The sequence below is a fragment of the Xyrauchen texanus genome, chromosome 50, assembly GCF_025860055.1.
Source record: "Xyrauchen texanus isolate HMW12.3.18 chromosome 50, RBS_HiC_50CHRs, whole genome shotgun sequence".
In the NCBI taxonomy this organism is placed as follows: Eukaryota; Metazoa; Chordata; class Actinopteri; order Cypriniformes; family Catostomidae; genus Xyrauchen; species Xyrauchen texanus.
Genome location: NC_068325.1, coordinates 16,487,621 through 16,500,931, shown reverse-complemented (window position 1 = coordinate 16,500,931; position 13,311 = coordinate 16,487,621).

Genomic DNA, 13,311 nt, shown 5'->3' with positions numbered 1-13,311 from the left:
ATGTCTGATTCTCCCAGCGCGGGCTATGAGGAGCACCGAGTGACGCCGCTTCCCTGATCCTCTGCATTACCTGTGGCAATAGCGAGACGGGAGGGAAGGCGTAAAGCGGGCGGTTGGGCCAGTCCTGGGCCAGCGCGTCCTCGCTTTTTGAGAAAAATACTGGGCAGTGAGAGTTCTCTTCTGATGCAAAGAGGTCTATATCTGCTCTGCCGAATATGCTCCATAACTTCTGGACTGTTTGAGCGTGCAGGGACCATTCCCCTGGGGAAATATTGTCTCTGGACAGTCTGTCTGGGCCGTCGTTCAGGTGGCCTGGCACGTGCGTCGCCCTCAGCGAGCGCAGGTGGCAACTCAGTAAGCGTTTTTTCAGATGGAAGAAGTTCCTGGATCTGACACCGCCCTGACGGTTTAGATAGGATACCACAGATCTGTTGTCCGAACGGACCAGAACGTGGTGACCCTGAATGACCGGGAGGAAGCGCACAGCGCGTACTCGACCGCTATCATTTCCAGACAATTTATGTGAAGGAGCTTTTCCTGAACTGACCATAGGCCAAAAACCGGAGAGCCCTCGCAGACCGCGCCCCAACCCGTGTTGGACGCGTCTGTCGAGATGACTTTTCGGCGAGATACAGCTCCCATCGTCATTCCCCGCTGATACCATTCGGCCACTGCCCAGGGCTGCAGAGCTGAAATACAGGTCTGAGTCACTCTGATCGGCTGGCGGCCCGTGGCCCAAGCCCGGCTAAACGCGGGTGTTTAGCCAATGCTGAAGCGGGCGCATGCACAGTAAACCCAGCTGAAGTACTGCTGCAGCTGAGGCCATGTAACCTAGCATTCTCTGAAATTTTTTCAGAGGCATGAGGCTGTTCATCTGAAAGGACGCGGCTAGTCGCTGAACACGGCGCGCACGCTGTGTAGATAAGCGAGCCGTCATCGCCATGGAGTCTAGTTCTATTCCAAGGAAGGAAATTGCCTGACAGGGCTGTAGTGAGCTCTTGGTCCAATTGACTGCAAGACCCAAACTGTTCAGATGACTGAGGAGAACTGTCCTGTGAGACAGAAGCTCCGTATGTGACTGTGCCAAAATCAGCCAATCGTCCAAATAGTTCAGAATTCGCAAGCCCTGTCTCCGCAGGGGTGCGAGCGCCGCATCCATGCACTTAGTGAAAGTACGGGGTGCTAAAGACAGGCCGAACGGAAGGACGGTGTATTGATAAACCTGGCCGTCGAAGGCGAATCTCAAGAATGGCCTGTGACGGGGATTTATCTGAATCTGAAAATGGCATCTTTCAAATCGAGAGAAATAAACCAGTCCCCCTGGCGCACATGCGCGAGGAGTTTCCTGATTGTAAGCATTTTGAACGGTCTTTTTGCGAGCACCTTGTTCAAAACCCTGAGATCTAATATTGGTCTGAGGCCGCCGTCTTTCTTGTGGACAAGAAAATAAGGCTGTAAAACCCCGACTCGCTCAGAGAAGGTGGCACTCTCTCTATGGCCCTTTTGCACAGAAGGTTTGCTATTTCTGAACGAAGCATGCAGGCTGCTTCCGTGTTCACAGTAGTTTTGAGCTGCGCTCTGAAGCGGGGAGGGCGGTGATCGAACTGTAGCAAATAGCCCTGTTTTATTGTGCTTAACACCCATTTGGATATCCCTGGGATAGCTTTCCACGCTTTGAAGCGTAACGCTAGAGGGTGAATGGCCAAGTCGCCCTGATTGCCGCACACAGCGAGCTGAACAGAATGTGTGAGCGCGCTTACTGTGCTTATGCATGACTGCTCGCAGATAGCAGGGACAGGCTGTTCTGTGAGTGACTTCCCGATTGAGGTGAATGGGGAAAGAGTGACATCTGTGAAGTGATGCGCGAGCATAGTCACGGGCATGGGACTTACATACAGAGAGGTGTTTGCTGGCCGTGCGACAGAGCGGGCAGAGAAGGGGCGCGCGCACGGATTCGTGGGCGCGTTTATTGACTCTAACACTCGAGCTGGCTGTGCCCGCTTTATGTGAGTGGGCTCTGATAGGGACACGGGAAGTGTAATGCTTGTGTGTAGGAGTGAACACTGGATTGTGGGCACATTTTCTACACATAAGGCATGTTTGCTTTTCACAAGATTTCTTTGGGTCGCCGTGAAAACGGCATTTGAGTGCAGGCAAGCAGGCAGTATCACCGGCTTGTTGGCTGCTGAATCCACCACTGCAGTAGCCTGAGAGAAGGGGACTGACAGGGGCGAAGCTTTGACGGTGGTCCGGCCGGCGGGACTGAGCCATCGCTTCCTTAACAAAGCTAGGAGGACTTCGGTTGCTCAGGTTTCAGCGCAATCTTAGGCCGAGGCCCGCTGGGGCGGCGGTCTGCGGCGGCTGTCTGAGCTGCTTCTAGGGCGGCCGCCCTGTCAACGCTGAGAAGTCTGGCTTTGCTGAGCTGGGCGCTGTGAAGAGGCTCGTGCAGGAGGCTGGTCATGTGGGCGGCCTGCAGAGGAGCTAGCGCGACGAGGCAGAAAGAGATTCATGGCTTGGGTGGCTTTCTGGACTTCCGAGAACGGTCAACAATGCCACTCACCGCGGAACCGAAGAGACCGGACGGAGAGAGCGCGCGTTGAGGAACGTGGAGCATTCAGCTTCTCCCATGTCGGCTAGCGTTAGCCATAGGTGTCTCTCGGTCACAGTCAGCCGGCCATGCACTTCCCTAGGGCTTGAGCTGCAGCTTTGGTGGCGCGAAGGGCGAGATCCGTCGCGCTCCTTAGATCTGAAACAGCCTCTGGGTGCCTGCCTTTCTCATCCCACTCTCGAAGAAGGTCCGCTTGGAGGATCTGTAAAATGGCCATGGAATGCAGAGCAGATGCGGCTTGGCCGGCGGCGGCATAGGTGCGGCCAACACAGGCGGAAGTAGTTCTGCAGGCCTTAGACGGGAGCACTGGCTTAGACCGCCATCTCGCGGAGGGCGGGCAAAGGTGTGCTGCTACCGAATCCTCGACCGGGGGGATGGAAGAGTAGCCCCTCTCGGTGGCGCCATCCATCTAAGCGAGAGAGGTGGAGACATGGGATCGGTTCCTGGCCGAGAGAGGCGCATTCCACGATTTAGAGAGCTCGGCGTGGAGTTCCGGCAGGGAGCGGCCCGGGCCGCGGGCGCCGCGCGGCGACGTCTCTGAAGAAAGCAGCCGTCGAGTCTGTTGGGAGCCTGCTCAGAGGGCGGTGACCACTCGAGCCCGAGGCGGTCGACGGCCTGTGTGAGGAGGCGCGTTAGTTCTTCCTCGACTCCGGCGCGGGTCCTGCTGGATTCCTGGGCCGAGGAGGAGGCTTGGGAGCCTGACCACTCCACGCTGTCCGAAGCCATGATGGAACTGCAGCCCTTATCCTCCGCCTCGTCATCCGAGATGGCAACAGTGCGGCCGCTCGCCGGCAACTGCGCGTCCCGGGGCTTCGCTGAATAGATGAAAATCAGGGTTCCAGCCTACGAACTTACGCTTATATGCTAGCTAGCCCGCTCAAGGTATGCAGCTGCTGCACTGCGTTGACAATGGATACAAAATTAAGGATAATTTTTTGGCTTCAATATCTCAGAAAAGATGAATCTTTCCCGTAGCGTAAGCTAGCTTACGCAACACGAGAGAACCTCTCGTAAGAGAACTGTATGCAAGTAAATGCATACAGCATTTTGTAAATGGTTTTATCTGAAGCAACTTACAGTACACTCAGTACTGGAAAAATCCCCCAGGATCGAGCTGATTTAAGCTAATGGTGCTAGCCAGAGAGAGTTTAAGGGGCAGGTAAGAACAAACACATTTTTGTACAAACAATTATGACACAGAGCAGGTGCCTCGAGACATGTTTTTAACAGTTATTTTTAACTCGTCATGTGTCTAAAATCGTAGCTCTCACGTGTGAGATGCTGAAAACACATCAACATTTAAAGATGTCTGTCTAGTGCATGCTTACATAGCAAAACCATTGAAAAATAGCACAGAAATAAACGGACATAAAAACGTGCTTAGTGTGAATGGCTCTTAAGAAGAATCAATCAATGAATAATGTAGAATGGGAGAATAGGCTTAACATAGCAGTTTGAGGAATGGAAGAGCCAATTGCTTTTGAGATAGAGATCTGTTTGATTTACTCTAGATTTGTATGCACATTAATTGGACCAGGTATTTTTTTTTTTTGTTTTTTGTTTTTTTGAGCGATAATTAATCTTGACAAACACTTTTGAAGATTTTACAAATTTTTGTTTGCAGATTCAAGTAAAAGGATCTGTACTTGCATGCCTGAGAGTATATTAGCTGCCTGAGGTAGTTTCCAAGATGGACGTCAAGTGAACTTACTTGCCTTAAAAGGACATTGGGGATTTGCAGATTGTGGGAATTGAACCAGCAACCTCCAACTTGCCAGCCCTGAGCTTTAAGCACTACACCAAGCCACCTCAAGTGCCTCACAAGTACATGTATGAGGGTGAGTAAAGGTTTTAATTTATTTAATTTGTAGTATTATTAACAAGGTTCAGGAGGAGCAAGTAATTTAATCCGACCAATCACACAGCCTGACTAAGAGTATATAATCAGCTGCTTACCTCTACATAGCTCTGAGAGTTTCCGGCATTATGCCCCACCCTCAACCAACCATGTCTATTGAACTCGAGCTCTTCACCACTAACGAGGAACTTTCGTTTGTTCCAGACTCACGACACCAGCTCGTGGAGTCAGGGATCATCTCGCCATTTTCTCAGGCTCTTCCTCAACCTCCAATGGTAAGCCGAGGCCATCCAACCTCTCGCTCAGATACCTCTACTCCTAGGCGCAGCCGCCAATCTAATTATCCCCCTCCTTCAAGACCTGTGCATACGATATACGACCACCAAACTATTCCCGCTATAGCCAAATGGACAGTCATCTGATTCAGACACGCTCTTGCAACCACAGACATCTCTTACCCTTGGCATGCTAAAAAAGCCCAACTCTACGACCTGCTTGTCTCCCATAAACCTGACAATCCACCCGCCTCACCTTCTTCTCCCTCACCCTCTAAACGTTCCAAACAGCTACTTCCAAAACAAAAACTACAAAAATCCCAGTATTTACAGCACAGCAAACCAGCTCCAGTAGCAATCCTTCCCCTCACATCACCACGCAGATTCTGCACCTGTGCAGAACCTCCAGTCACGGAGCTCGTGTCACTATCCCCTCCCCCGCCAAGCCCTGTTTTCCTCCTCCACTCCCTTTCCAGTCTACTTCGGCACTTTTCAACTTAATTACAGATCATCCAGCCAACTCTTATCGTTTCATGCAGCGAAATCATCGGACCTTTCCTCGCTCTCATGAGAACATAGAGCATATAACTTGAGTAAAGCACCCAAAGACAATACGGCGTGAGCGCAACGACTATTTATTGATCATAGCTGAACTTTCACTCTCCTATGGCGGAAGCCATTTTTCACATAGCATTAGCCAAATGCACAGAACAAGTCTCACAGTGGAACCAAAGCCAGTACTGGGGAGCGCTAGATTTATACATCCATTATTGAGTATTCCTCAGATGTAAGAGCATTTCATGTGTGGTGTGCAGGTCAACAGATAACCAAACCACTTTTTGCCCCTCTACCACACCTCCCCCTCAATTCGACACATCTGCCATCAATTCAACCAACTACGTCCCTAAACCCAGCAGCAAACCTTCAAATTCATCCATTAAAGATTTTAGAGGAAGAACAGTAAGGTTTTCTGTGGGAAAACAAATCTGCAACAACTTTAATGATGTTGGTTGCGTTAGACCAGGTTTCATGATAGATTCTTTTGCCAAACCTCCCTTTGAGAATTTTCTCATTAATCCCATCGGAATAGCCACCAGAAAATTATCTGGGAAACGCCTCATCATAGACCTCTCAGCCCCTCATGGCGGGCCTCATCCGAGCATCAATAGCTTGATGTCAATCAACGAATACGCTCTTCGCTTTCACGACGTTGACCAAGCCATACAAATATTTAAAAAAGTTGGCAGGGAGGGAAGGTTCACAGAAATCGACATCACTTCAGCATTTAAAATCATGCCCCTGCACCCAGATTTTTGGCACCTCTTCGGCGTCTGTTGGAACGACAAATTCTATTTTGCTCTCTGCCTCACCTTTGGCTGCAAAGGCAGCCCAAAAATATTTGGCGAGGAGAAGCAATCTCCTCTATTTTGTTAAATAATCACTCTGGGCCTTACCTCATCCACCTGCTTGACGATTTCCTTGTAGTTTCACCACACAACTCACTGGCTCTCCACCTTACCAAAGTTTCGAAAGTATTCTCTGACCTAGGTATTTCTATTGCCCAAGAAAAGACTGCCAGCCCTTCCAACTCCATCGAATTCCTAGGCATCCAACTTGATTCGGCCAGATTTCTCGCTTCCCTACCCAAAAAGAAAATCGATAGGATTATTTCTATCTCTTCCGACATCCTATCAAACCCAACACACACAGGGCACCGCCGTGAATAGGAAGGATCAGCCTGAGCGGAGGCGTGAATCCTAGCCACTCAAGACTGACCTAGCTCCCCCTGTGGCGGGGCCGACCTGGTTGACAGGGATAAGGAATGGTAGGTTGTAGATGAGAGTTTCCAGCATCCCACCATCTCCCCATCTATTTCATCAATACTAATACAGTCAGTATTCAAGCTTGAGTCAAGTCTCGAGCCTTGAGCCCTTCACCCCGGACAGCGAGCCACACATCCTTAATACAGGATTACATTAACTGCAAACTACTGAAATGTAGCTTGTGGAAGGAAAAAGGGACAACATACGATCATAATTAAACCTTATGAGCCATAAAAACCTTGCAGCCTCATCCGTTCTACTCATTAACTTTTACCTGCCCCCATATTTATCACAGCCGAACAGGAATATCCCAGTAATTTTAAATAACACTGCTCTGCGTTTCTGCGGAAGAAAAAATTAAATATTATATGCTCAGACATTGGCAGGAAATGAATTGATTCCCTCAATTTCTGTTTTCTATTTTCTCTCACTCTCTTTTTTTTTCTTTTTCTGTCTGGAGATTGAAATGGATACATGTTACCGCTGTACGATTATGACAAAAATCTCTATATATACTGTAGGCTACACATGTAAAATAAGAAGTGTGTTCCTGAATTGCTTTATTGCTGTTTTGTATATCAGTAAATCATGACTATCAAGTCAACTTCACATTGTCCCTCTTAGTACTAGTGTGAAAAATAAAACAATTGTTATTCAAACTTTTCATAAATAACACACAGAAACTGAACAATGGGACAATACTAGAGCAATACTCCCATTCAAGTACATACAACATTTTCGTTAGTTTACTCCATTTATGTGGCAGTTTGAACCCAGAAGGTTAGTGTGAGCTCACTGACTGTCCGTGCATGAGTGCATGACTCTCACAATTGTTCCAATTATAATCAACAAATTTTACTACACTACATAAATCTCATATTTACAACCTAGTTTCATAGAATGAACGTTACTATAACAACATTACTTTTACATGCCAAATTTTTTATTTTGCTGTAGTTTTCTGATGAAATGAACAATACCCTTAAAAAACAAAATTGAGAGTTCCTTGCATATTTGCTGCAAATTTTCAGCAAATTCGCCACTGATTATTTTCTCTTACAAATGAGCTTTACAGAAAACTTGCAGCAAATTGTCCATTTTTGCCAAAGGTTTGCTGCAGTTTCACCACTACTGGTGAAGAGTTGTAAACGTCTGGCAAACATATGCGGCAAATAACAAGCTCATTTGCTTGTGAAAATATTGTGTGGGAAATCTGTAGCAAATTTTCCATGAACTCACGATTTTTGTAATGGTAGAGGCACTACAACAACTGTGCTTTTTCTTTCACACAAATCACGACTACAATGGCTGTTTATGACTTTATAAACACTTTTTTTGTAAGGGATAATGTACAGTCAGTAGTTTGTTATCGCACAATAAACCCTGACCGGGTGATAAGGATTATATTATAATATATTATACTGTATATTATATTATATCACCCTGAAGATGTTTATTTTGCTATAACAACAGAATGACTTTACATTATCCCGCTAATTACATGGCTACTAACTAAAAAAAAAAAAAAATACATGGACATAAAATATCGATTTGCATTGATGATGTAATTTGAGAAGAAAGAAATCGCTGAACAGCTGAAATCAATCTCCGGTTTGCTTCGGAGTTCTGTTGATGTGAAAATGACTGTCTGACTCTTCATTATTCAGCCTATGACAAGACTACTTGCCAAATGCACAAATAAATGGGCACGAAACACTGATTTGCTGTTAAATTCTGTAATTTTTTGAGAAGAAACAAATCGCTGAACAGCTGAAATCAACCTCCGGTTTGCTGTTGGTGTTTATTTTGTGAAAATTACCATCTAACTCTTCATTGTCCAGGCTATTACAAGACAACTTGCCAAATAAACAAATAAATGGACATTAAATATTTATTTGAGTTTAAAGATTTTTTTTTTAGCTTACTTGAAGAGATCACACAGCGATCCAAGAAGCAGGAGAGAAGGCTCGCAAAACCCGGATGAGAGGTCTGATACGTGAATGTGCGGTTGTTACAGAGCAATATCAGTCCACTAGATGGCGCCATTGAACAATCAGAATCGAGTATTCCAGCCAGCTGTGTAATAACACCTTTACTATTTGAAAAACTATACATTTTAACCCTTGTATTACAGACCAACCTACATTTACACATGTATTCCAATGTGATTAGCTTCCACGGTTTCTCACCTGATAGACTGTTTGACTTTCAGTTTCAGACCATTCAAGCACGCAAGCAGACAAGTGAGATGAAAGTGACAAAAGGTGGCACGAAATAACATGGTTGTTTCAAAACATTTTCTTGTATTACAGACCAACCTACATTTACACATGTATTCCAATGTGATTAGCTTCCACGGTTTCTCACCTGATAGACTGTTTGACTTTCAGTTTCAGACCATTCAAGCACGCAAGCAGACAAGTGAGATGAAAGTGACAAAAGGTGGCACGAAATAACATGGTTGTTTCAAAACATATTCTTTTCATGTCATATGTCATTTTAAAACACTATCGGTTAAGTTTAGGTGTTGGTTTACGGTAAGGATGTCTGTTTTGTTCACTTTAGGTTAAAGTTTTACTCATTGAAACCCCAGACTAATAATTACCTGAAAAACCTCATCTGATTACGACATAATTTCACTCACTTTAGGCGCCCCCGGACATTTCACTAGGAAAATTCAGCTAAACGTGTGATGAAGCAATAATTTCATTTGGCAAAACTGTGGCCACCACAGTCACGTAATGTTCATGAGATCAGGCTACATATTTACAATGTGTCTACGCCTTGTTGATAAGTGTTCTAGTTTTGATGCATCAATTGCTTGCAGTGTACATTGAGCATTACTCCATCTACATTGCAAGTGAGCAATGCGACACTAGAAACTGTTTTGCTGAGATGGACTACTTGTATCAAAATTTATGCATGGGGAAAATGGAAACTTACAATATGGCATGTGTAGAAATGTAGAAAGTCCCACCTTACAGGTTAAAGAGCAAAGTCGTGGACCAGTCGTGAAAATAAAAACAATTTATGATACTATTGTTGTCAAATTTTACTGCTGATTTGAAAAATGTTCTTTGATGATAACCTTGACCAACCATTTTGGAGATATCGGTCTTTCTCCATTCAAGTAGATAGAAGCTGTATTTGTATGCCACTTGGATCCATAGAAAAAAGCTGCCCAAGAGTGTTCACAAGATGGCCACTGAGTGGACTGACCTACCTTCAGTCATAATCTAAATTACCATCAATGTCTCCGCTTTAGCTTCTTTGTGGAGTGTCAGGTGATGTTTCTTCAACATTATTTTTCATGTGTCTCTGCAGTGAAACTTAAAACATCCATCTGTGGACCAGAATGCGCACAACACATTAATTAGTACCAGTTGTTACAGACAGGTCAGTATACTAATTTAAATATCTCTGATTCACCATTGCATTACATTTATGGGCATATCTGTAATTGGATGCAACAGGAGTAAACATAAATGGAATGCTGTAATTGTCACTTTCATTATTAGTTAATCATGACAGCTGTAATAATAATCTTGATTATATGTTCTGTTAATTGTACAGCATTAAAACACTTTTTCAAGTTTTAGGTTCAGAGATAATAAATAAAATGCATTTACATACAGACACCAAGAGGCCCCACACTTGCTTAGTTTAACGGATAAACTCTAAAGAGCCTTTGCGTGCCAAACAAACAATTCCCTCTGTGTTACCAAATAATGCATCAATGTTTCACTTGCACTTTTCAGAACCACTTACTGTACATTATTTGTCTTCTAGTCTGCCAAATGCATAAGTGTAAATGTCATAACGCATCTTAGAAATCGTTATTCTGAAATTGGGACTGGCCTGGAGTGCTGCCCGCCTCTTGAAATTGGACCTTTGTCTTCGATCTGAAAACTCTGATGAACATCAGAAACTGAATTAGGAAAATTAATTTGTGAAGCATGAGATAAGTGTCCTCAGACACAGGAGCCATGACCCATTTTAAAGATGAACCACACTTCGAAAGTGGACAAAATTAAAACTTTATAGATTTATATTTAAATTAGAGTCCATCTGTACCACTGCCAAATCTGTTTGGATGGTCTAATCTAAAAAGTATTGAAAATGCAATCCAGAATTTTCAAGCACATTTACATTTATGCATTTGGCAGATACTTTTATCCAGGCATAACATCCAAGGTAAAAAGTAAACAGATTCATCAGATCTGTGAGAAAGAACATCATTTGGGTATGGATTGATTTTTAAGTGAACTGTCCCTTTAACTAGCCTTTGCAGGCCTCATGTCTTGCCGCAGTGGTTTGATTCTGTGTGGGCGATTATTTGCTGCCGGGCATTGGTGGTGCAACAGGAATGATGGAGATGTAAACATCTTTCCTCTTCACAGGAAGTGCGAAGTCTGCATCTCTTGGCGATGTTCATGAATGCTTTATTTACCACAATATGTGTTCACTCTGAGTTTAATGACCACGAGGCAGCCTGGCCTCTATTTCCATCCCCCATAAATGAATTTTTATGGAGAAGAGAGGGGAGAGAGAGACTCCAACATGCCACTTTTTCTCATTCATCATAAAATCTAACGACTCCTACCGCACTTGTTAACTTTCAAAAGTCAGTTAGTGATCGTCCAATGCTTCTTAATCTGTTAGTTGAGTGTGTTATGTTTACGAAGAGTGTGTACGACATTATTCACAATAGCTATTCATTGTAACTCTCTTTCGATTTTTTGCACCGAGTACATTAGCAAATTTCCACCGTCAGCACTTACTGTAGCCCTGGCAAAATTTTATGGTCATGGCAGAAGATACCTGGAAATGAGATGAGCTAAAATTATGAGAGGCAGAGAGCAGGAAAAGAAAAATAGGGAGAGAGATGCGGGAAAATAACGGTGCTTAAAAGAGAATGAACAATGATAGATGAGCAAAAATGAACAAACGAATGAGAGATGGAATATATTTATAGCTGCAAGTGTTGCACACTCAAATAAATTGAGTTCCAGGCATGCATAATTTGATGGGTTCGTTTAATCTTGTCAACTGCTTTACATTACACAGGCATAAGCTTGCAACACTCGCACATGAAGATTTTCAAAAACAACACTTTTTTCTCGTCCTCTTCTTCTAACTTGCTCCATTCATCACTTTCTTCCACTGGAGCCCTCTATTGTTGGGTCGCTTTAACCGCATGACTATGTGACCATTACTCCACAATGAAGCAAGTATTTATGCTTTTACCCCAACTTTGACTTAAAACATATTTGATGCATTAAATCCATCATGAATTATAAACACACAATAACAATGAAATAAAGAAAATAAAGAAACGGGGGAGGGAATGTGTATTCAAGGCACTTCATGATGGACTTTAAGAAAGCTGGTTAACTTTTGACCATTAGGTGGTGTTGGCTTAAATCTTTGCATATACTCTAAGGACATAGTGGCAATAATAATTACCAAGTTTCGTTTTAACACGAAAAAGATTTTTAGAGATACAGAGATAATTTCCTATTTGTTTCATATTACTGCGTCAAATCGTTATGAAGATATTACCTAATTTCTTTATTGGCATCCTAGCTATCAAATTTGTTGATACATGTACATACAAGATGCATTTACAGGAAGAATAAACAAAGTTGAAAAGCTCTTTTCAAAAACACAAAATTCACAAAAGCAGAAAATTAAATCAGGTGGAAAATGAAAGCACCAGGGGTTAGATTCACGAAAATGGTCTAAAGGAATATAATAATACTATGAAAGTTTTTAGGATAACATATAAGAAGTGTGTAAGAAGTCATCTAAATGTAAAAAAAAAAAAAAAAGAATATTCCTAGGAAGTCTTTTCAGGAATACAACATATTCTAAACTTTTAACTTTTTTTTTTAAGTTATAAAATTCTGAGAAAATAGTAGTTAAGAAGAATGTTATCATTAATTATTTGTGAATACGTTTCCTGGATTATGAAAGAATTAAGTTTAGGCCATACTGTTGCAAGGCTTAAACATTGGGAAAATTGGACGGTTGGTGGCGCTAGAGGGTTAGAGTGACTGACCCCAAAATTGGCACAAAGACTATTGAGACCCACACTAATAAGTGTGCCAAATTTCACAACTTTTTTCAAAGGGGCTACTATAAAATCCCCTGCCAGAAAATGGAGAAGGTGCCTTCACACCTTCAGTGCTTCACCCCTAATTAATCAGCACTCAGTGGAGTCATGTTGAGAACCAGAGAATGAAACTAAAAAAGAAAAAAAGCACCACGCAGCAATAAAAAAATAAATAAAAGTAGAATTTTATTTTTCAAAAAGACTATTTTCCCAAAGGCAGAAAATTGAATCGGGTTGAAAATAAAAGCACCAGGGGGTGTATTCACGAAAATTGTCTGAAGAAAAATAACATTATGAAAGTTTTTAGGATAACATATAAGAAGATTGTAAGAAATTGTGTAGCTATAAATGTTGACGGGTTAAGAAATAAAGCATTTTCAGGAATACAACATATTCTTAAATTTTTACTTATAAAATACTAAGAAAATAGTAGTTAAGAAGAATGTTATCATTCAGAATATTTTGTGAATGCAACCCCTGGATTATGAAAGAATTATGTTTAGGCCATACTGTTGAAAGGCTTAAACATTGGGAAAATTGGACGGTTGGTGACGCTAGAAGGTTTGAGCGACTGTTCCCAAAATTGGCACAAAGATGTATGTAAACAAGCGTCATGAAAGTGCAGCTTCTAT